Genomic DNA, 24,601 nt, shown 5'->3' with positions numbered 1-24,601 from the left:
GTTTATGTATCAATTTCTCCCCTACAGTATATCGAGATCCCACAGGACTCTACGTTCAAATGGCTTTTTCTTATTCAGAGAGTCCTTACTCAGCTATTCCTTCACCAACTGCAAAGCCGCGCCAGTCGAACACATTTTCTGTTAGTTTTATTAATTACCAATCGTTTATATGTTTGGCATTTTAATTGTTCCCTCTCGTATTTACTGTCTCGCCCTCTGGAGGTTCCAGGGACTTGAGTTTCCCCCAGGTGTATTCCCTCCTCCTTGATTCCGCCTTTCCAGCACACTGCCTCTTCTGTTTTTAACCTCCTCTTACTTTCTATTGGTTCTCTTCGTCCTCCGGAGTTGGCGCCTAGGGCTGTTGATTGGCTTTCCCAGACGCCTATTGAGTCCACCCTCATACCACGTGGCATTCCTAACGCTAATTGGGCAATTCCACTAGCTGGTTTATCAAGGATCGGCGATTGATTGGCTGCTGGGAGGCTTGAGAAGAGGGGCGTGGCCGCCGAGGCCCCGCCCCCAGTCCTCCAGCCTACTTGGGCAGGCGTTTCAGTGGCTCGCGGTCGCGGAGCTCAAGCGGAGCTTTCAGCTGCCCTTTCCGGCTCGCCGTTGGGATCATTCTCCTGGCCCCGTCAAACAGACGGGGGGAACGGTCCCGACTGCGGGGCCATGGCAGTAGCCTCCTTGTCCTTCGCCGCCGTTAGCTCCGCCGAGTCTCCGGCTTCTGCGCGAGGGACCCCCACCGCCTCCGCAGGCTAAGAGCCTCTGCCGCCTCCAAGCTGTGAGGGCTACTATGCTCCCACTTTGCTGCTGCCTCCGCCTCCCGCCCGCACAGGCACCCCTCTGGCTGCTCAGTCCCGCCTCAGGTAACGCCGAGAGAGCGCATAGGGCACAAACCCGGGGCACCCCGGCCCGCGCGCGCTGCTGCTACACCGCCGCGGTTCCGGAGCATTGGCGCTCGGGTCTCTCAACACCGACAGGACCCCTTCGCTTCCCAAGGTCTTCCTCTGAGCGGCTGGGGACACTTCTCGCCCCTTCCCCTTCCCTTTTCACTTCCCTCAGGGTCGCGGGACAACCCCTACCCCGACCCCCGCCTTCTTGCCTCAGAGGCCAGGAACCCATTAGAAGTTCCTTCGTATCGGGGACCTGGTCCTTGACTCCTCTCTGGAACTTTTCTCATTTCACAGACTCAAGAATCCTTCATTTTCTCGGAGAACTCCTGTTTCAGAGACCTCCAACTCCACACTGAGAGCTTCCCTCGTCTCTGTAATCCCTCCTCCCTCAGAGATCTGGTCTCCGTCACTTTACTTCCCTCAAAACTTCCCTCAAAAACTCTTCCCTGGAAACTTTCCATTTCTAAACTCGAAAATACTCCGTCCCCCACCTCAGACACTACTGTCTCCTTCTTTTCTCCTGTCACCCCTCGTTCTCCCTTCTCTGCCTTTTATCTTTCACTTGGAAGACTCTGGACTAAGCCAGTATTTAGATTCAGCTAGAAATGAAACCCATGGTTTTGTTTGTTTTGTTTTTGTTTTTGAAAACCATGTTTGTCTGATCTAAAACCTTTCCGTTTAAAACTCTGAGAAAACCTTGCTGAAGAATTTGGACTTTGTTCTGTAGGTATGGGGGGCCATTGAAAGTTTTGTAGGCAGGAATTTGGTATGATTGGTTATCTCTGGTGAAAATGTGGAGGAAGAAATGAAAGTGAAGACAGTGTGGAGGTAGATAAAACAAACCTAGGTAGGCAGGAAACCAGTGTGCTACTCTAGGTCAGAGGGGATGAACTGGGATAGTGGTAGGAAAATGAAGACAATGGCATGCAGTTCCAGGAGGTTTCAATTCCATGATGTTTCCAGAGTTGAGAGGGAAGTTTCTGACTTCATTGGTGGGATGTGTTGGTCGTGTTAATTGTAATAGGGATGGAACATAAGCAATTTTGAGGGAAGATAATGTTCCCTTTGGACATGCTTAATTTGAGGTGTTTTTCAGATAATACTGTGGGGTCTGAAAATTGGGAGAAAGGTTGGAACTGAATACATAAATTTGAGGGTCAACAGAGAATATAACAGGGATATTTGAAGACTTGATATGGGATGGTAATACTGAAAGAATAGAAGAAAAGGGCTGTGGACCAGAAGGAACATCATTATTTGAAGGGCAATAGACACCAAGATAGGTTAAAGGAATGGGATAAGAACTGGAACAGAGGGGCGCCTGGGTGGCTCAGTCGGTTAAGCGTCCGACTTCAGCTCAGGTCACGATCTCGCGGTCTGTGATTTCGAGCCCCGCGTCAGGCTCTGGGCTGATGGCTCGGAGCCTGGAGGCTGTTTCCGATTCTGTGTCTCCCTCTCTCTCTGCCCCTCCCCCGTTCATGCTCTGTCTCTCTCTGTCCCCCCCCCCCCTCCAAAAAAAAAAGAAAGAAAAAAAAAAGAACTGGAACAGAATGGCATTATAATAGAAACCAAAGGAAGAAGGGTTTCAGTATGGGAGGGGGTGACCATCACTGTCAGGTGCTGCAGAAGTCAAGCAGAATGAGGATTAGAAAGAAACCACTGAATTTAGCAATTAGGAGATCTCTTGTTTCCTCTGAAAGACGCTTCAGATAGTGCAGTGGTGGCAATGATCGCAGTAGTCAGATCATAATGGATTGAAGAATAAATGGGAGGCAGTGAGTAAAATTACTCTTTCAACAAGTGTGGTTGTGAAAGAGATGATAGTAGTTGAACATCTTTATTGAGATGAGAATATACTTAGGGGTGCCTGGCTGTCTCAGTTGCTGGAGCATGCGACTCTTGATCTTGGGGTGGTGAGATCGAGTCCCACGTTGGGTGTAGAAATTGCTTAGAGATAAAATCTTTTTAAAAGAAAGAGAGAATATATTCTGCCAGATGCCATAAAGATGCTTTATAGATCACAACAGCCTTGTGGTTTAGGTATCAGTATCCTTCTTTTACAATTGGGAAGACTATAGGCAAGAATTTGAACAAAATCTATCTATCTCTGAAACCTGTGTTCTTTCCACTATGGTACATGTGTGTTTTTCTTTTTAGCATGAGTGAAAGAATTTTGTAGATTGAGTGGAAAATTTACCTAAGAAATCAGTTGGGTTTTATTCCTTGACAATAATACAAGTCAAGATGGATAATGATGTGGTAGAAGGAAAAGATGAGGGAGTTTGACAGATGGCCTTCTTTTTTTTTTTTTTTTAATTTTTTTAACATTTATTTTTGAGAGAGAGATACAGAGAATGAGCGGGGGAGGGGCAGAGAGAGAGAGAAGGAGACACAGAATCTGAAGCAGGCTGCAGGCTCTGAGCAAGCTGTCAGCACAGAGCCCGATGCGGGGCTCGAACCCACAAACTGTGAGATCATGACCTGAGCTGAAGTAGGATGCTCAACCGACTGAGCCACCCAGGCACTCCAGGTGGCCTTATTTTCTTGATGAGATTAGTTATCTGTAGAGAAGTCAATTATTTCTGGAGACTGAAGGAACTATGGTAAATATTAGGGCCATGGAAATCTTCAATAGGAAATGAAAGAAGAATAGATTAAGGATAAAAAAAAAAAAAAAAACATTGCTGATCACATTGAGGGCCCAGTAAAAGTTAGAAATAATGTATTTGTAATAGGGCCTAGTAGCATGGATTTTATACTTCTCCAGAAGCCTAAGAGCAGGAGAGCAAAAAAGATGGTTGAGTTGATCTAGAATTGGAATATACAAAAAAGAAAGATAAAATGGAGAGTAACTTTATACTGCTAGTAATAGTGTGGGAGATATGATGGAATCTGAGAGTCCAAGTTGGGATTATAAGTAAAAGCTTGAAGAATAAGCAGACAATGAAAAATATAGTTGAAGATCAGGTTCTTTAAGAAATACAGAATGGGAAAGCTGAGAGTTCAATATTTCAAGGTTAAACAAACAAACAAAACAACCAGGGTGTAACTGTCATAGTGCTGTTGAAGCTAGTGGAAGTATAGGCTTTGAAGTAGTGGGAGGTTATGGGGCTGTGAAGTATGTTGGACATGTCATTAGTATGGATGTCATAGTTGCCCGGGATGATAGCAGGGAATGGAACACAGGAGATGTTGGGGTCTGTAAGTGGGGCTGGTCAGAACTGAGAGACTGAGGATCGAGTTGGAGGTTCTTGGTTACTTGTTAGAAGTAGTACTAGGTGATACAGATATTTGTGAATTACTGTTGAGATCCTTGATACTTACTGCCCTGGATATTTGATGTATTCTCTTATACCGATATGTATTTGGGATGGTCTCAAACACAAATCCTTTGAGATTTAGCATATGGTGGGCCTGTTTAATTCTGTTTAAAAGTGTATGTATGGGGGCACCTGGGTGGCTCAGTTGGTTGAGCGTTTGACTTTGGCAAAGGTCATGATCTCACGGTTCATGTGTGCAAGCCCCATGTCGGGCTTGCTGCTGTGACCACAGAACCTGCTTTGAATCCACTGTCCTCTCTCTGCCCCTACCCCGGTCATGCTTGCTCTCTCAAAAATGCATAAACATTAAAAAAATAAATAAATAAAAGTATTGGCAGGCTAGGCTAGGGACTCTCCACACTAGGATCCCCAATAACATTTTGTGCTTATGTTATTTGTAAAAAGAAAATTACATATTTACATGTACTCATTCCTTGGCTTACTTATAGTAGAAAGCCGACTTTCTTTAATGTTTTTTCCCCCTATGTGAAAGTGTTTATAGATATATTCTTAGTGCCGTACCCTTCATTGTTCTGCAAAATGAATGTTGTGTTGGAATTTGAAACCTGTGATAAGGGCTTTTATAAGAATTTCATCTCCTTCCAGTAAATGAAGCCCAATTATTACAATGTATAGTGTGGGTGATGGTGAATGTTTTGGACCAACAATGGGTATTATACTATTTTCCAAGTCATCATACAGAGATTAATTACTTCAGTGTGGTGTCACTAGTATTATTTTTGCTGAGCACTCAGAGTAGGTGGTTATTTCAGAGAAAAGCCTACTTGTGATAATTTTTTTTCTTTTTTTAATTTAATTTAATTTTTTAATTTATATCCAAATTAGTTAGCAGACAGTGCAACAATGATTTCAGGAGTAGATTCCTTAATGCCCCTTACCCATTTAGCCCATCCCCCCTCCTACAACCCCGCCAGTAACCCTCTGTTTGTTCTCCATATTTAAGAGTCTCTTATGTTTTGTCCCCCTCCCTGTTTTTATATTATTTTTGTTTCCCTTCCCTTGTGTTCATCTATTCTGTGTCTTAAAGTCCTCATATGAGTGAAGTCATATGATATTTGTCTTTCTCTGACTAATTTTGCTTAGCATAATACCCTCTAGTACCATCCACATAGTTGCAAATGGCAAGATTTCATTCTTTTTGTTTGCCGAGTAATACTCCATTGTATATATGTACCACATTTTCTTTATCTATTCATCCACTGATAGACATTTGGGCTCTTTCCATACTTTGGCTATTGTTGATAGTGCTGCTATAAACTTGGGGGTGCATGTGTCCCTTCGAAACAGCACACCTGTATCCCGTGGATAAATGCCTAGTAGTGCAATTGCTGGGTCGTAGAGTAGTTCTATTTTTAATTTTTGAGGAACCTCCATACTGTATTCCAGAGTGGCTGCACCAGCTTGCATTCCCATTGTGGTAATTTTTTTTATAAGTAAGCTCTAGGCCCAATGTGGGCTTGAACTCCTGACCCGAGATCAAGAGTCACATGCTCCACTGACTGAGCCAGGCAGGTGCCCCTTAAAAAAATTTTTTTCCCTTTTAAAATTTTTAAAAAAACTTTTTGTGATACATTTTTTAAGTTTATTTTTATTTATTGTTAAAAATTTTTTTTAATGTTTATTTTTGAGAGAGACAGACTGTGAGCGGGGGAGGGGCAGAGAGAGAGGAGGCACAGAATCTGAAGCAGGCTCCAGGCTCTGAGCTGTTAGCACAGAGCCTCACACGGGGCTTGAACTCACGAACTCTGACATCATGACCTGAGCCGAAGTTGGATGCTTAACCAACTGAGCCACCCAGGTGCCCCATATTTTTATTTATCTTGACAGAGCAATAGAGAGTAATCAGGGGGAGGCGACAAGACAGGAAGACCGAAGCCCAAGCAGGGATCAATGCAGGGCTTAAACTCACGAACCATGAGATCATGACCTGAGCTGAAATCAAGAGATGGATGCTCAACTGATTGAGCCACCCAGGCGTCCCTATTTGTGATCATTTTAAAGTCTTCCATTCCTGAAAATTTCAGAAAGGCAGTATGGTATAAGGAAAAACAATGTAATCAACCTTTTATTATTAGCTATATGATTGTAGGCAAATTTCTTATCCTCTGTGAGATTCAGGTTTTCCAAAAAAAAAAAAAAATTAATCTTTTGGGGCACCTGGGTGGCTCAATCGGTTAAACTTCCAACTCTTGATTTTGGCTCAGATCATGATCTCACAGTTCGTAGGATTGAGCCCAGCATGGGCTCTGCACTGATAGCACGGAGCCTGCTTGGGATTCTCTCTCTCTGCCCTTTCCCTGCTCTCTCTCTCTCTTAAAATAAACAAACATTTAAAAAATTAATCTATGGGGGCGCCTGGGTGGTTCATTTGGTTGGGTGTCCGACTTCGGCTCAGGTCATGATCTCGCAGTCCGTGGGTTCGAGCCCCGTGTCGGGCTCTGTGCTGACAGCTCGGAGCCTGGAGCCTGTTTTGGATTCTGTGTCTCCCTCTCTCTCTGACCTTCCCCCATTCATGCTCTGTCTCTCTCTGTCTCAAAAATGAATAAACGTTAAAAAAAATAAAAAAAATAAAAAAATTAATCTATGAAGACATAATACATTCCATGATTAAATAAATGTTTGCATATTTATATATTTAATATAAACAGTGAAAGTCTCACTCCTGTGCCTATCCCCCATGCACCCAGTTCCATGCCTCCTCCCAACTACTTTTACTAGTTTGTTTAACTAGGCTCCATGCCTAATATGGGGCTTGAACTCAGGACCCTGAGATTAGGAGTTGCATTCTCTACTGATTGAGGCAGCTAGATGCCCCTACTAGTTTCTTTATACTCTTTTAGACTTTCTTCAGGCAAATGCATATAAATATGAATATAAAATCTTATTTTTCCCAGGTAAACAATTTTTTTTTATTTATTAAAAAAAAATTTTTTTAATGTTTATTTATTTTTGAGAGAGAGAGAGAGAGAGAGAGAGCGTGAGCAGGGGAGGGCCAGAGAGAGAGGGAGACACAGAATCCAAAGCAGGCTCCAGGGTCCAAGCTGTCAGCACAGAGCCTGACATGGGGCTCAAACCCATGAACCGTGATATCATGACCTGAGCTGAAGTCGGGCACTTAACCAACTGAGCCACCCAGGTGCCCCTAAACAATTTTTTTTAATGTTTATTTTTCAGAGAGAGCAAGAGATAGAGTGAGAGTGGGGGAGGGGCAGAGAGAGAGGGAGACACAGAATCTGAAGCAGGCTCCAGCCTCTGAGCTGTCAGCACAGAGCCCAACACAGAGCCCGAACTCACTAACTGCGATATCATGACCTAAGTAGAAGTTGGATGCTTAACTGACTGAGCCACCCAGGCGCCCTCAGCTTTTTTTTTTTAAAGTAAGCTTTGCGTGCAACATGGGCCTCAAACTCACAACCTTGAGATCAGGAGTCCCACACTCCACTGACTGAGCCAGCCAGGCGTCCCTATTTTTCCCATTTTTAATGTAAAAGTTAGCACATGGTTCCCCATTCATCTGTACTCCCTGCCCCCCCATACTGCTTTTTCACATACTATATCTTGGAGACCTTTTTGGATCAGTATGTAAAAAGCTTCTGCTTTCTTTTCTTTTTTTTTTTTTAAGATAAAATAAAAATTTTTTTTAAGTAATCTCTACATCTAATGTGGGGCTCGAACTCAACCACAAGATCAAGTGTCACATGTTCCACCGAGCCAGCCAGGTGCCCCTCTTTCTTTCTTTTTTCTAATTATTTTTTTTAATGTTTATTTATTTTTGACAGAGAGAGAGGTAGAGCATGAACGGCGGAGGGGCAGAGAGAGGGGGAGACACAGAATCCCAAGCAGGCTCCAGGCTCCGAGCTGTTAGCACAGAGCCCGATGCAGGGCTCAAACCTACAGACCGCGAGATCATGGCCTGAGCCAAAGTCGGACGCTCAATCGACTGAGCCACCCAGGCGCCCCAACCTCTTTCTTTTTTATTTTATTTTATTTATTTCTTATAAATTTTTTTTTTAATATTTTAATTTATTTTTGAAGGAGAGAGAGAGACAGAGCATGAGTGGGGGAGGAGCACAGAGAGAGGGAGACAGAATTCGACGCAGGCTCCAGGGTCTAAACCATCAGCACAGAGCCTGATGCGGGGCTTGAACCCACAAACTGTGAGATCATGACCTGAGCCGAAGCCGGATACTCAACCCACTGAGCCACCCAGGCGCCCCTCTTTCTTTCTTTTTTAAAAAATCACCTGCATAGTATTCCATTGAGTGGCTCTATCATAATTTATTTAACTAGTTCCTTATTGTTGGACATTTGTATTACTTCCAGGTTTCCTACATTGTAAGCAATTCTGTAAGGAAGCCCCTTGAACATATGTCATTTTACATGTGTATAAGGGTAGTTATAGAATAAATTGGAAGAAAGTGGGATTTCTAAGTCAAAGGATATTTGCATTTATAAATATGAAATACTGCCAAATTGCTTTCCTTAGAGGTTGTTCTAAGATACATTGCTTGAGGTATATCAAGCTTGCTTGATCACTCACCAACATTAGCTGTATCATAGCTAATTCTTATAAGGTGGTTACTACGTGCCAGGCAATATCTGAAGTGCTTTATACTTATTACTTCCTTTAATCTTACTAACATCCCTTTGAGATAGGTACTATTATTATCTCTGTTTTTCAGGTGAATAAATTGAGAAATAGAGAATTTAAGTGACTTGCCCAAATCATACAGCTATTGTGGCAGAAATTCAAACTATGCACTCTGGCTCTAGGGTCAGTGTTGTTAATATTATGCTTTGCTATTATCAAAGTTGAGTTTTTGCCAATCTGATAGAGAAAAATGGTACCTAGTTTTAAGTTTTAAAAAAGTTGTGGTTAACAGTTAAGCATCTATTTATATTGTTTGAATTATTCATATTTCATTTTCTGTAAACTACCTGTTTAAATTCTTATTTTTCTGTTGTCATAGTTCTCTTTTCTGTTGATTTCTAGGTCTGTCTCTATTTTTATACACATCACACACACATACTTTATATAATTCATGTATATATGATAGTTTGTTTTCCTGTGGTATGTGTTCCCATTTTGGTATTTGTCATCTGTCTTCTTTTATTTTATTCCCATGCAGAACTTTTAGATTTTTATTTAGGCAAATTTCTTTCTTTTTTTTTTTATGTAGACAAATTTCTTAATCTTTTCTTTTATGGCTTTTGGATTTTGAGTCCTATTTAGAAAGGCCTCCATTTTAATCCTTCATTTTTTAATCTATCCAGTGGGAACAAGAAAACAGAATTATTGTGAAGGTCAAAGTGCTTTGTGAACTATAAACTGTAAATCATTATACAGATGAAATATGGTGTTATTTATTAATTTGACTTCTGAATAAATTGTATGGAGGCTATCATCTCTTCTGCATTAAGTGGAATACATTGACATAATTTTCTTTCTGCAATGTGGAAAAACTCGTGGTATTGATGTTGTGGTCAGTGTTTTTCTTGGGCAATTTACATGGGATCTTTTTCAAAAGTAGATACTGTGGAAATCCAGAAGTATTTTGGCATACATTAGTTTTGTTCTTTTTAAAAAATTTTTTTAATGTTTTTGTTTATTTTTGAGAGACAGAGAGAGGCAGAGCTCAATGAGGGGGGGAGGGGCAGAGAGAGAGGAAGACACAGAATCTGAAGCAGGTTCCAGTCTCTGAGCTGTTAACACAGAGCCCAACTCGGGCCTCCAACTCGTGAACCGAGAGATTGTGACCTGTGCTGAAGTCGGATGCTTACCCAACTGAGCCACCCAGACACCCCATTCTTGTTTTTTTTTTTTTTAATTTTATTAATGTTTTATTTATTTTTGAGAGAGAGAGAGAACAAAGGGGGGAGGAGCAGCAGAGAGAGAGAGGGAGACCCAGAATCCAAAGCAGGCTCCAGGCTCTGAGCTGTCAGCACAGAGCCTAATGCAGGGCTCCAACTTGTGAACCGAGAGATCATGACCTGTGCTGAAGTTGGATGCTTAACCAACTGAGCCACCCAGGTGCCCCAGTTTATTCTTTATATTTGAAATCTATAATTAGAATCTGACTAAAAGTTCTAAAAAATTGTTTTGCTTTCATATTAGCTCTGATACACAAATTTATACATTGTTTACTTTGGGTATTATATTCCTACTGATTTGTAGGAATTTGTAATTTGTGAGGATATCTCACATATATATTTGTGTGTATGTGTGTTTATAAAATTAATGCATTTTCATTAAGGAAGAATGGGGAAATAGAGGTAATTTTAAAGGAAAAGATAGAAATTATTCAAATCCTCCCTAGATTCAAACAGTTAATAGCCAGTGTTAACAGTTTGGACTGTATTCTGTCAGAATTCTTCTTGTGTTTGTGTCTGTATTATCATCAACAACTCTCTAGAGCTTGGCATAGTGCTTGGCTCCTAGTAGGTACTAAATAAATATTTGTTGACTGAATGAATAAAAGAATGAATATGCTTTTACATAGAAAGTATGGAATCTTGGAGCGCCTGGGTGGCTCAGTTGGTTAAGCATCTAACTTTTGATTTCAGCTCAGGTCATGATCTCACGGTTTGTGAGATTGAGCCCTGCGTCAGACTTTGCACTGTCAGCATAGAGTCGTCTTGGGATTCTCTCTCACCCTCTCTCCCTGCCCTCCTCTGCTCACGCGTGCATTCTCTCTCTCTCTCTCTCAAAATAAATAAATAAACATTAAAACTTTTTTTAAAAAATATGGAGTCTCGGGGCGCCTGGGTGGCGCAGTCGGTTAAGTGTCCAACTTCAGCCAGGTCACGATCTCGCGGTCCGTGAGTTCGAGCCCCGCATCAGGCTCTGGGCTGATGGCTCGGAGCCTGGAGCCTGTTTCCGATTCTGTGGCTCCCTCTCTCTCTGCCCCTCCCCCGTTCATGCTCTGTCTCTCTCTGTCCCAAAAATAAATTAAAAAAACGCTGAAAAAAAAAATTAAAAAAAAAAATGGAGTCTCAATGGCCTATTTTTTTCCTCCACTGTAAATTTTGATTCATATAGTAGTATTGAAACTTGTATGCCACAATTCATTTGGAGGTGAGTAAGTTTGAGTCTAAGCCCTCACGGAGCTCATAGTCCAGTAAAAGAGATAGATAAACAACAATTAAAATACTATGTAATTACTGTAATAGCAAAGATTTGTGCAAGGCATTATCAAAGCACAAAAAAAGGAGATTGAGGGGTCAGAGGACACTTCCCACGTGTGGTGATTATTGAGAGAGTCGTTTGAAGAGGTCATGAAGAACATAACAGGGAGAAAGAATATTACCTGCACAGGCATTGAAGTAAGAGCAGGGCTCTACAAATTGTTCTCTATGTCTGGAATAGATCGTGTCTGTAGGTAAAGGGATAGAGATAGATGAGGCTGGAGATGAGGGTAGCGGAAAATAAGAAAGAGCCTTTGTATCACACATGAAGAGTTCTCAAAAGTTTACTCCCCTTGGAGAATAGATTGGAAGAGGTGCAAGAGTAGAGATAGGAAGACATTAATTGAGTACAACCAGTTAGAATGAGGTGAATATCACTTCAGCTGAAATAGGAAGGGAAGGGTAGGCTTGAAAGGTGGGTTAAGGTGGATATGATTAGGCCCGTTTTAGTAGAGCATAGTATTTGAAAGCCAGACTAAGGAATTATGGATGCAGCAAATGTCACTGAAGATTGTCATGTTATGTGACCTGTTACAGGTTGTAGTGTGCTTCCTTCTGGCTAGTCTGAAATAATGTTGAAATCTTTCATGCCTGTGAAGTAGTAGAAATATTTCACAGGAGTGAAATTTTGGCCTGAAAATGACCCTTTATTTGAAAGGAAACTTACGTGTGTATTTGATAAAGACCCTTGAGAAAAGGCATTGTGAGAAAATACTTTTTTTTATTTTTAATTTTTTAAATGTTTAGAGAGAGAGGGTGAGCAAGTGGGGGGGAGGGGCAGAGGGAGAGAGGAGAGAGAGAGAATCCCAACCAGGCTCTGAGCCATCAGTGCAGGGCCCAATGTGGGGCTTGATCCCATGAACCACGAGATCATGACGTGAGCTGAAACCAAGAGTCAGACACTTAACCCACTGAGCCACCCAGGTGCCCCAGAAAATACATTTTTAAATAGTTGTATGCTGTTTCCTTTGGATTCTTAAGAACAGATAATTCCTCTGGCATGGTAAAGTTCTGGTCATGTTGGGGCTTCATAACAAATTTAAGGAAATCATATTGAAAGCCCTCTTAAAGCACCATAATTATACCAGAGAATACATTTTATTTTATTTTTAAATGTTTATTTTTGAGAGAGGCAGAGAGAGCGTGGGAGAGGCAGAGAGAGGGGGGGAGACAGAGATCTCAAGCAGGCTCCGTGCTGACAGCACAGAACCCGATGCGGGGCTCAAACTCACAAACTCTGAGGTCATGACCTGAGCCAAAACCAAGAGTCAGATACTTAACTGACTGAGCCACCCAGGCACCCCCAGAGAATACATTTTAAACTGCAATTGAAATTTTTTCCTAAACTTAAATCAGAAAAAATATTTCAAGGAAGCAAACCCCTATCAGAAAGTTAAAGAAATGCCAGGTAATATGCTACAATTAATATGAATTCAGTTTAATGACTACATCCTTTGTAGTTGTATTTATATACATTCATAATTAAATGTTTTAAGAGATTCAAGTTCATATAGATTGATTTCGAAATTATGTGAACTTTGCCACATTTATTATGTCAAATTGATACTTTGTTTTATAATTATAGAAGCTATATACCATTATAGAAGGTTTAGAATAAGAGTGAAGAACAAGTCATAATCTTTTTACCCCAAAATAACATTATCACTTGGTATTATTCCCTTATTTTTTTCCAGTGCATAATTTTATATAATTATAATCACTGATTATTCAATTTTTACATTCTTTGCCTTTCCCTCTTCCCATTTCACATATATCATAAATTTTGTCTCGTGATCTAAGCTACTGTTGTAGGAGGGATGAAAGGATAGATCTACCTTTTTAACTTCATTTTTTAAACAAAAGTAATGCATGATCATTGTAAGAAACAGCCATAAAGAATGTATTCCATAAAAAATTGAGTGTCTCTTATAATCACTTCTTCCACCAAGATGACAGTTTAGTGTATATATTCCTCTAAATTGTTTTCTAGGCATATACTCATTTAATTCTCTTAAAAACTCAGGGAGATATAGTTAATATTTATCTCTATTTTATAGATAAGAAGATACAATGTTCACTATTATACCAAAAAATAAAAACAAGATCCCACTATTCTATTTTGCAACTTGCTATTGTTACTTAACGGTGAAACTTAGACATCTTTCCATGTTAGTATGTATAAAATTGATCTCATTCTTTTAATGACTATTAAATTATATGGATATGCTATAATTTTTTTAACCTATCCCTATTGATGGACATTTGGATTATCTGTGTTTTTTTTCTGTTACTGATAATGACAACATGTAAGTTATATTCTTGTACATATATCTTTGTGTACTTGTTTTAACTGTCATTTTTAATGGCTATAAAATATTCCTTTTAGTGGAAATAATACATTTGAGAAAAACAAAATTGAATAAAAATATTTTTTTGGTGAATATTTTTTGATAGTACTTCATGTTATTAATTTTATTTTCCCTTTTATCAGATTCCTCCTTTAACCTTTGCAATGTAAACTATAGAATAGTCTACCCTAACCCCAGAACTAACTTCCTCTTTCCTCTTGATTGCTTTCTTGATAGCTCTCTGCAATGGGCTCTGCAATGGGCTTCTGACTTACTTTATCAGAACAGATGAGTTGTTTGTCTGATGATCTAAGTGGTCATGTTTAGGTCTTCTTAAAATAAAATAGGAACATTTATCAGAAGAGGTATTATCCTGGAAACTCACACATTCTCCTAGTACTTTAGCATTTCAGCTTATTTGAATGGGGTCTAATAATATCAGTTTACCTTGTGTCAAGTTTCATGTTCCAGTATACAAAGTTGAAGATACATTTAGTGTATTTAGAAGATCAGAAGCCATGTTTTTAATATCTAGATTATGGGAAATAATAGTCCTATTCAATTTTGTCCTAGTTAGATTATATATTTAATATTGTGTACATTTTTTACTATTGTGTTTTAGCAGACCTTTCACTGTTTGGAGGGCAATCAAGGCTAAACTATAAAGAAGGTAACCAGGGAGATCTTGATGCACTGTTCTATAGGAAACCTGAAAGACTTGTGTATATTTTCCCTGGGGAAGACTTGGTAACTGAAAAGCTATCATAAAGAAGAAAAAAAGTCTTAATTTGTTGCATTCTTGCAGCATTCAAAACTAGGATTAAGGGTGGAGCAGGGAAGGGAGAGGAAAGGGAATTCATTTTTAGTAAGTTCTTACTGTGTGACAGGCACTTTGCCCAGTACTTCATATATGCATTTTTATTCTTTAACTCCTTAGTATGTTCTCATTTAATGTTTATTTATTTTTGAAGGAGAGAGAGACAGAGCATGAGCAGGGGAGGGACAGAGAGAAAGGGAGACACAGAATCTGAAGCAGGCTCCAGGCTCTGAGCTGCCTGCACAGAGCCTGATGCGGGGCTTGAACTCACAGCCGTGAGATCATGACCTGAGCCGAAGTCAGACGCCTGACTGACTGAGCCACCTAGGTGCCCCTAGTATGTTCTCATTTAATTCTCATAATAACTCAATGAGATATAGTTAATGTTTCCATATTATAGATAAGGGCAGAATTTAAGTAACATGCCCAAGATCATTAAGCTACTAAATTGGAATAAAAAAATTAAAAAAAAAATTTTATTTTTGAGAGATAGAGTGTGAGTGGGGGAGGGGCAGAGACAGGAGACACAGAATCTGAAGCAAGTTCCAGGCTCTGAGCTGACTGGACGTGGGGCTTGAACTCATGGACCAAGAGATCATGGCCCGAGCCAAAGTTGGACACTTAACCAACTGAGCCACCCGGGTGCCCCGGATTCAAAATTTTAAAAATTTATTTTGTTTATTTTAGTCACACACATATATTTAATTGATTAATTATTAAGTGTTTATTTTTGAGAGAGAGTGCACATGCACATGGGGGACGGGCACAGAGAGAGGGAGACAGGATCAGAAGCAGGCTCCTTGCACAGACAGCAGAGAGTCCTGTGCAGGACTCAAACTCATGAACTATGAGATCATGACCTGAGCTGAAGTCTGTCGCTTAACAGGCTGAGTCACCCAGGTGCCCCCTCCATATATGTTAAATTATATAATAATATTTTAGAAAAATCACTTTTTTCCTGCTCTCATTTCATGAAATTTTAAGCCTTTACATGCTTTTTCAATTTCAGTATCTTCGCCATCACTAGGTCCTTTTTGAATTATCTAGCACAGTTCACCATGGTATATCCTCTGCTATTCCATCTAAACTGTTTGAGATATAACAGTTTTTGAATATATGTGTGTTGCTTTTTTAGAAATTTTATTCCAAGCAATAAGTACTCATTCACACAACATAAAAGCAGCTGGTTTTTCCATTTCTAGTGTTGATGTTTGTGATCTCTTTGCTGTACAGGCATAGCCTTGGAGATATTGCAGATTTAGTTCCATACCAACACATTAAAATGGGCCAAATGAAATTTTTGATTCTCAGTACATATAAAATTTATGTTTATACTATACTGTAGTCTGTTATGTATACAGTAGCATTATATCAAAAAATATATATACACCTTAGTTAAAAAATACAGTGTACCCTGAACAACACAGGGGTTGGGGTGTTGACCCCCGGTATGGTAAAAAATTCACATATAACTTAACTACTAATAGCCTGCTGTTGACTGGAAGTCTTTTTTTTTTTATTAAAAATTTTTGCTGTTTATTTATTAATCAGCCTGAGCTGAAGTTGGATGCTTAACTGACTGAGCCACCCAGGTGCCACTTTTTAAAAATTTTTTAACATTTATTCATTTTTGAGAGACAGAGACAGAGTGTTAGCAGGGGAGGAACAGACAGAGAGGGAGACACAGAATCTGAAGCAGGCTCCAGGCTCTGAGCTGTCAGCACAGAGCCCAACGTGGGGCTTGAACCCACGAACCATGAGATTATGATCTGAGTCCAAGTCAGACGCTTAACTGACTGAGCCACCCAAGTGCCCCATGGAAGTCTTACCAAAAAGACAGTTGATTAACGTATTTTGTATATATATATTATGTATTGTATTCTTACAATAAAGTAAGCTAGAGAAAAGAATTTGTTTTGTTTTGAAATGAAAATGTTATTAAGAAAGTCTTGGGAAAATATATTTATAGTACTGTACTATATTTATCAAAAACTCATTTGTGTTTTTTTTAACATTTCATTTATTTTTGAGACAGGGAGAGACAGAGCATGAACGGGGGAGTGTCAGAGAGAGAGGGAGACACAGACTGAAACAGGCTCCAGGCTCTGAGCTGTCAGCACAGAGCCCAACGCGGGGCTCGAACTCACGGACCGTGAGATCATGACCTGAGCCGAAGTCGGATGCTTAACCGACTGAGTCACCCAGGCGCCCCTCAAAAACTCATTTATAAGTGGACCCATGTAGTTCAAACATGTGTTGTTTGAGGGTCAGTACTGTATTGCTTAAAAATGCTAACCATCATCTCACCTTTCAGTGAGTCATAATCTTTTTGCTGGTGGAGAGTCATGTCTGGATGTTGATGGCTGCTCCCTGATCAGCATAGTGGTTACTGAAGGTTGAGGCAGCTGTAGCAATTTCTTAAAATAAGACAAGAATGTGAAGTTTGCCACATTGATATTTCTGTTACTTCCAGGAATGATTCCTCTGTAGCATGTGACGCTGTTTGATAGCATTTTACCCACAGGAGAACTTCTTTCCAAACTGGAGTCAGTCTTCTCAAACCCTGTAGCTGCTTTATCACCTAAGTTTATGTGATGTTCTAAAGCCTTTGTTTTCATTTCAACAATCTTCACAGCAACTTCAGGAGTAGATTCCACCCCAAGAAAATACTTTATTTGCTCACCCATAAAAAGCAAGTTTTATCATGAGATTGTAATAGTTGAGTCACATCTTTGGGCTCCACTTCTAATTTTTTGCCTATTTCCACCCCATCTGCAGTTACTTCCTCCATTGATGTCTTGAACCTGACAAAGTCATGTGTAAGGATTGGAATCAGTTTCTTCCAAACTCTTATTTACTGTTGCTATTTTGACTTCTTCCCATGAATAGCAAATGTTCTTAATGGAATCTAGAATGGTGAATCCTTTCCAGGAGATTTTCAGTTTATTTTGTCCAGATTCATCAAAGGAATCATTTCCTATAGCAGCTGTAGCCTTATGGAATGTGTTTCTTTTTCTTTTTATATTTTTGAGAGAGAGAGAGACAGAGAGAGAGAGAGAGAAGGAGATTGAGAATGCACAAGTAGGGGAGGGGCAGAGAGGGAGAGAGAATCCCAGGCAGGCTGTGCATTCTCAGCACAGAGTCCGATGCCTGCTAGGCTCCAACTCAGAAACCATGAGATTGTGACCTGGACTGAAGTCAGACACTTAACTGACTGGGCCACCCAGGTGCTCCTGAAATGTGTTCCTTAAGTAATAAGACTTGAAAGTAAAAATTAACTGGCCTAGCCCTAGGAGAAGGAGAGAGAAGAGGGAAAAGCTGGTTGATGGGGCAGTTAGAACACTCACAATATTCATCATTTCAGTTCTCCATCTTATATGGTGCAGTTTGTGACATCCCCAGATAATTAGTAACATCACAGATCACCATAACAAGTACGATAATAATGAAAAGTTTGTCGTAGTGGAAGAATTACCAAAATGAGAGAGAGATGAGAAGTGAAGAAATGCTGTTGGAAAATGGTGCCAATAGACTTAATCAATGCAGGGTTGCCATAAACCTTCAGTTTGTAAAAAATGCACTATCTGTGAAGCATAGTAATTTATGCACAATAAAATAAGATATACCTATATTAATTTGCTGGATTTTTTTAATTGAAAAAATGTTTATCTTTTGTTTCTGAAGCCTTTTTGTTTTTGTTATTATGAGCAAAATGTAAGTAACACCCATTTACCCATCTCCCATATATAAGTTATTAACATTTTGTAAAATTTGCTACATTTATTTTTTTCTGATATATTTTAATGAAACTACAGACATGCTATTTCACCTCTGTTTTTCCAAAAATAAGTCTTATATAATCTTAATGTCATTGTCACACTTAACAAAATTGATAATAATTTTCTACTATCATCAGGGTGCCTGACTGGCTCAGGCAGAAGAGCATGTGACTCTTGATCTCGTGGTTGTAAGTCTGAGCTGCATGTTGGGTGTAAAGATTACTAAAAAAAGATTGATAAACTTAAATGATTTTCTACCATCATCTAGTAGAAATCCTTATAAAAATTTCCTCAGTTATCTTTTATATCTAGTTTGTTCAAATCAGGATTCAATCAAGTATCATTACTGTATTTAAGTCATTATAGCTCTTAATTCTCCTTCAGAGTCAGAATTTGAATAGAATACTATGTTTTCCATTCTAATATTTCTTCAGAAAGAAAAACTTTTGTAACAATTAGAACTTTCCAATAATAGAACAAGCCACTGGAGGAATTAGTGGGCTCTTTCTTAGTGGTGTTTTTTCAGTAGGCTGGGCTGACTCTTGCTTCTGTAATGTTCAATCCATTGGCCACCATTCTTCATATTATTTGACTACCTTGTGGCATTTGATAATGTTCATCATTTCCACCTTTGGCTTGTGTGACATACTTTCTCCTGGTTTTATTTTTACCTCTGTTGTTTCTCTTTTGTTCTGTATATGTTAGTGTTTCCTTGGCCTCTTATCTGATCTCATTTAAGGATGTCGAGAAGGAGACTGGGCTGTGGCACATAATAGCAACTCAGTAAATATTAACTATTACTCATATTCTCTACTTTGAGAGACTCTTTAGAATATTTGGAAGTGCTAATGACTTTCAAATCTGCATCTCCAGGCTAGTCTTCTCTTCTGACTCCAGTGTGGTGTTGATAGCTGCTTCCTAAATATTGTCACTTGGTATTCTTTTAGGCACCTCAAACTCTGTGATCAGAAGAGAATTTTAATCAGTTCACAAATATTTTCCTTTGGTGAATTCCTACTCATTCCCCAAATCACCCAAGCTTGAAACATGGGGAGGATTCTAGGTAAACTTGGAGTCATCCTAAGTACTGCTCATACCTCCTACTTTCTCCTACTTCTATTTGCTCTCGTTTTAAATTTTTTTTAATGTTTATTTATTTTTGACAGAGAGAGAGAGAGAGAGAGAGACAGAGCATGAGTGGGGGAGAGGCAGAGAGAGGGAGACACAGAATCTGAAGCAGGCTCCAGGCTCTGAGCTTTAGCACAGAGCCCGATGTGGGGCTCGAACTCACGGACCGCAAGATCATGACCTGAGCCAAAGTCGGAGGCTTAACTGAGCCACCCAGGCACCCCAATTTTTGCTCTTGTTTTTAAAGTCACTTACCTGCTTTCCTAATTCTCTGTCTTTAGTGCTAGTGCTTTAATTAAGTCCTCCTTATTTTTAACATGTCATTAGCAATTATCACACTGTATTGTACTCATTGAATTACATGTGTCTTTCCAAGGGGAGACTAAGCTCCTGGAGGGGTTGAATCATGTTTTATTTGGTTTTCTATATGCTTATCTAAGAGAGGCAGTAGTATAATGATTAAGAGTACAGGCTCTGGATTTGAATTCTGGCTCTACAACTTCTTGGCTGTAGGAGCTTGGACCAGTTAACTAATTCCTTCATGTCTTTGTTTCCACATTTAAAAAACAAGAATAATAATAGTATCTATTTTATTGGGCTATTATGAATATTAAATATAAAGCACTTGGAGGACTGTTTGGATTATAGTAACTAATTAAATTTTATTATAATGCCTTGTACCTACCTAGTTATCCAATTAACATTTGAGTCAGTTAACAGAGAGGATTCCTGAATTGTCCGAAAGACTGGACTAGTTAATGTAAATGCCTTTACAATTTTAAACCTAAGTTTCTGTTTTGTGTCATGACATAAGGCCTGGTAGATTGTAGTTAAAAGAGTAGAAAAGATGTTTATCCAAAAGAGATAATACAGTTTTAAGAACTGGCTTTTGATCTGTCTGACACCAATATATGCCATTGTGTAATTCATGGCTAATTAAATAGGGGATGCCAGTTTCTATGTTAGATTGCCTTTGGTTTGAATGGAAACTGCAACTCATTATTTCGCAGTAGGATGGCAAGTTCAGCAGTATTGCTTTTATTTTTAATTGGGCAGTCATCCTGAAATGTGTCTGTATTTGCTATGTTGGTTCATAGAAAGGATAGCAGCTGAGCAGACCTGTCATATAGATTTGCTATGTGGTTGGTCTTGATACACAGCTAATGCACTTGTCAGTATTCATGTTCTGGAAAATGGCCAGTTTTCTGGATTACATCTTACCCATAACAAATCCTTGTTTTGTTTTGACTTAGGAAATTTTTATGATAATAGAAAGAAAGCAATATATGATTAGGATACTGTTTGCCTTCTTTTTCTACTCTTTATACCCAGGTTATAAAAGTCCACTGAAATCTCAGCAGACTTTTTTACTCACTTTGTGGAACTTCATTACCAACTTTGTGCACATACAATTCTATATTTGGATGGATATTGAAAATTTTTGGTTGCTGGCTGACACTGACACTGCCATGTCCTGCCTGCTACCTGATGGTTGATAACTAGTCAGTACCTTGCAGGATTTTATTTGCATCTCCATTATTGTGAAGTTTCCTCTACTTTGTGCCTATTAAATGAGAGGGTAAGAAACAATAAATACTATATATCAGAATGGAAAAGAAATATGATTGGGAGTTGACGTATCTTCCCTGTCAGCTTGCAGCTTGGCATCCATTCTTTAGACAGTCTGTCTTTTTAAACCAATGCTCATTTTTATGTCTGTGGAATGTGATTAAATGACTAAAGGCTTTTGTTCCAGAGGCTGGTGGAGCTATCATTGCATACTCCTTAGCCTCTGTTGTCAAGATGGGGGTGGAGGGGTGGGTGGGAGTGGAATAATAGTAGCTTTCTACCTAGCTTAATATGCAAATAATTTTTCACGAAATTTAGTTGTTTTTCTGGAAGGGACATATCATGGTGGAAAGTGTTTCAATTTGGAAGTACTGAATTTGAATCCCAAGTTTGTCACTAGTTATTTGAGTTTGATCAAGTCTTTTAATCTCAGTGTCTTAATTTCGTCCTCTTTAAATTGGAGATAATACCTACTTTGCAGAGTTGTCATAAATACTAGAGATAGCGTATGCAAAACACTTGGTAGGAGTGCCTAGGTGGTTTAGTCGTTTGAACGCCTGAGTCAGTTGAACTCAGGTCATGATCTCATGGTTCATGGGTTTGAGCCCCGCATCAGGCTCTGTGTGGTGAGCTTAGAGTCTGGATCCTACTGTGGATTTTGTGTCTCCCTCTCTCTCTGCCCTCCCCGGCTTGTGCTCTCTCTCTCAAAAATAAATAAACATTAAAAAAAATTTAAAACAAAATGAAACAAACAAAAACCCACTTGGTAGAATGCATGGTCCATGGTAAATGGTAACTGCAGTTATTATTTCCAGAAACATTTCAGATGGGAGTATGATCTGTGAGTCCTAGAAAAGTTTCCTTGATTCTCTGGAAAATCATTTGTGGAGTTCCTGCTTTGAAGGATAATATATATAATATTGGATATAGAGTATTTAATTCACTGGCTCATTCACTGGTAGCTTTTACTTTCCCTAAAGTTTTTAATTGTACCTTCTTTGTGAAAAATAAATCAATCCCCAATATAAGTGAAAATTAGCCTTTGAAAAGCAACACTCGCCTATGTAAAAAAGCAAAAGGTTTGAACTTCCAAGTTTATAAGTGTTGAAATTGAGAATACAGTTACTAAAAAATGATTTGTGTCCTTCCTAGCAACATAATTTTGGCATTTTTGAAAGACTGCTAAAGGCTATTTCCTAGTTTAAAGTACCAAACTGATGTAGCTTTTCTAACACAGTATTTCTCAACGAGGGCACTATTGGCATTTAGGGCAGGACAATTCTTTGTTGTGCAGGAGTGTTCTATGCATTGTAGGACATTTAGCTTTCCTGGCCCCTGCCCACTAAAATGCCAGTAGTGCCCACCCCACACCTTCACTGTGACAGTAACTCCTCCCTGACAAGGACCTTCCTCCTCCTAAATTTTCACATGTCCCTAAATGAGAACCACTGGGACTCCAACTGAAATATTTTTAGTGAAGCAGATCATACTATCACCAGTTTTCATTTAAGAATTCCAAGTTTGGGGCAGTTGGTTGAACATCCGACTCTTGATTTCAGCTCAGGTCATGATCTCAGGTTCATGAGATTGAGCCCTGTGTTGGGCTCCATGCTAACAACGCAGGACCTAGTTGGGATTCTCCTTCTCCCTCTCTCTGCTCTCCCCTGTTCGCACGCACACTCTCTCTTCCTCTCTCTACAAAAAATAAAAATTAAAAATTAAAAAGTCTTTAAAAAATAAAAACTTATTATAAAAGGAAATCTTTGTGTTTTAGAATTTCACTAGCTTTTAGATATAGAAGAGTTATTCAAATGAATTAATAGCAATTTTTAATCTATTAACAGTATTTAGGGAAACCCTATGATGCCATATAAGGCAGTAAAACTATACATTTATAATAAATAGTAAATTTATTTCATAAATATTTCCATACTAGAATTTTTTCAAAGAAGTGAACTTCATTGTTAACATTTCCTTTTTATTTTTTAATGTTTATTTATATTTGAAAGAGAGAAAAAGTGAGAGCAGGGGAGGGGCAGAGAGAAAGGAAAACAGAGGATCCAAAGCAGGCTCTGTGCTGACAGCAGATAGTGTCATGCAGGGCTCAAACCCATGAAGCATGAGATCATAACCTGAGCTGAAGTCGGAGGCTCAACCAACTGAGCCACTCAGGTGCCCCGTTAACATTTCCAACACAAATATTCATCTCCTCACCCGGATGGACACCAATTTTGCATTTTTTTCTAGATGAAAGACTTCAAACATGTACCTGTTTTCACATCATAAAGTGGTAGGTTGGGTATCCTAGCTGTGCTGTCTTTAGAAGTAATGTGAGGCTGCCACATTGCCAAGACAGTGTTTTTGGGTGAGAACTCAAGGCAAATTGCCTTTGGGAGGTCAAAGGAGTGCAGTAGTCCCTTGTTAGTGACATTGATAATATTTATCTTTCTCCATTGCCCCAGGCAAACAAGGTGCCATCCTTACTAAATGTGTAGACTTTGCAGTTTTTCCCACATTCCCTTGGAAACGATGTACTTTCTGTGAAATGTGGTGGTCCATTTACCATGTGCAGTTCTTCTGATCCTCACACTGTCAGGAACAGCATGAATGACTCCATCTTGTCCCAGGAAAATGAATTCTTCTTCTTTTTTTTAATGTTTAATTTTGAGGGGGGGGTACGCCTGGGTGGCTCAGTCGGTTAAGTGTCCAACTTTGGCTCAGGTTGTGATCTCACGGTTTGTGGGTTCGAGACCTGCATCGGGCTCTGTGCTGAACACTTGCTCAGAGCCTGGAGCCCGCTTCAGATTCTGTGTCTCCTCTCTCTGCCCTTGCTCTACTCGTGCTCTGTCTCACTCTGTCTTTCAAAAATAAATAAATTAAAAAAAAAAAGAGAGAGGGAGAAAGAATGAGTGGGGGAGGTGCAGAGAGAAAGGGAGACACTGAATCCGAAGCAGGCTCCAAGCTCTGAGCTGTCAGCACACAGCCCAATGCAGGCCTCGAACTCACAAACTGTGAGATCATAACCTCAGCCAAATTCAGATGCTCAACCGGCTAAAATACCCAGGTGCTCTGAAAATTAATTCTTCTTCTTCTTTTTTTTTTTTTAACATTTATTTGTTTTTGAGAGAGAGTGAGAGAGCGTGAGTGGGGAAGGGGCAGAGAGAAGGGAGAGAGAGACAGTCCCGAGCAGGCTCCGCACTGCCAGCATGGAGCATGATGTGGGGCTCGAACCCACAGACCATGAGATCATGACCTAAGCTGTAGTCAAGAGTGCAATGCTCAACTGGCTGAGCCACCCAGGCGCCCCTCAAGTGGTCTGTTTAAAGTGAAACCTGCATTTTTTCAGTCATTGAATCTTTCTAGTAAATGTGAGAGTAATTGCAGTTGTCTTTGTTCCCCCAAATTGTATACTTTCAGGGGTACAATTAGTATAAAAAATATAATATTCCATAAATAAGACTAAAGGAGGTAATTGAGAGGCTGAAAATGTAAAAATCTCACACATTTCAAATAATTTCTTTTTTACTTTAAAATTAATCAT

General features: G+C 39.5%; 1 protein-coding gene across 2 annotated transcripts in view; it reads left to right on the top strand.

Moving 5' to 3' along the window:
- The first annotated feature begins 522 nt into the window (after positions 1-522).
- Positions 523-24,601, top strand: part of TESK2 (testis associated actin remodelling kinase 2) — a 133,585-nt gene continuing 109,506 nt past the window's right edge. The window contains exon 1 of one of the 2 annotated variants that reach the window (XM_045035726.1): positions 523-866. The gene's annotated coding sequence lies outside the window, so the exon portion shown is untranslated. The remainder of the gene's footprint in view (positions 867-24,601) is intronic. The other variant, XM_003990031.5, reaches the window with a different exon arrangement.

The sequence above is a fragment of the Felis catus genome, chromosome C1, assembly GCF_018350175.1.
Source record: "Felis catus isolate Fca126 chromosome C1, F.catus_Fca126_mat1.0, whole genome shotgun sequence".
In the NCBI taxonomy this organism is placed as follows: domain Eukaryota; kingdom Metazoa; phylum Chordata; class Mammalia; order Carnivora; family Felidae; genus Felis; species Felis catus.
Note: the sequence above shows the minus strand (reverse complement) of the source record. Positions and strands in the feature narration are given on the sequence as shown.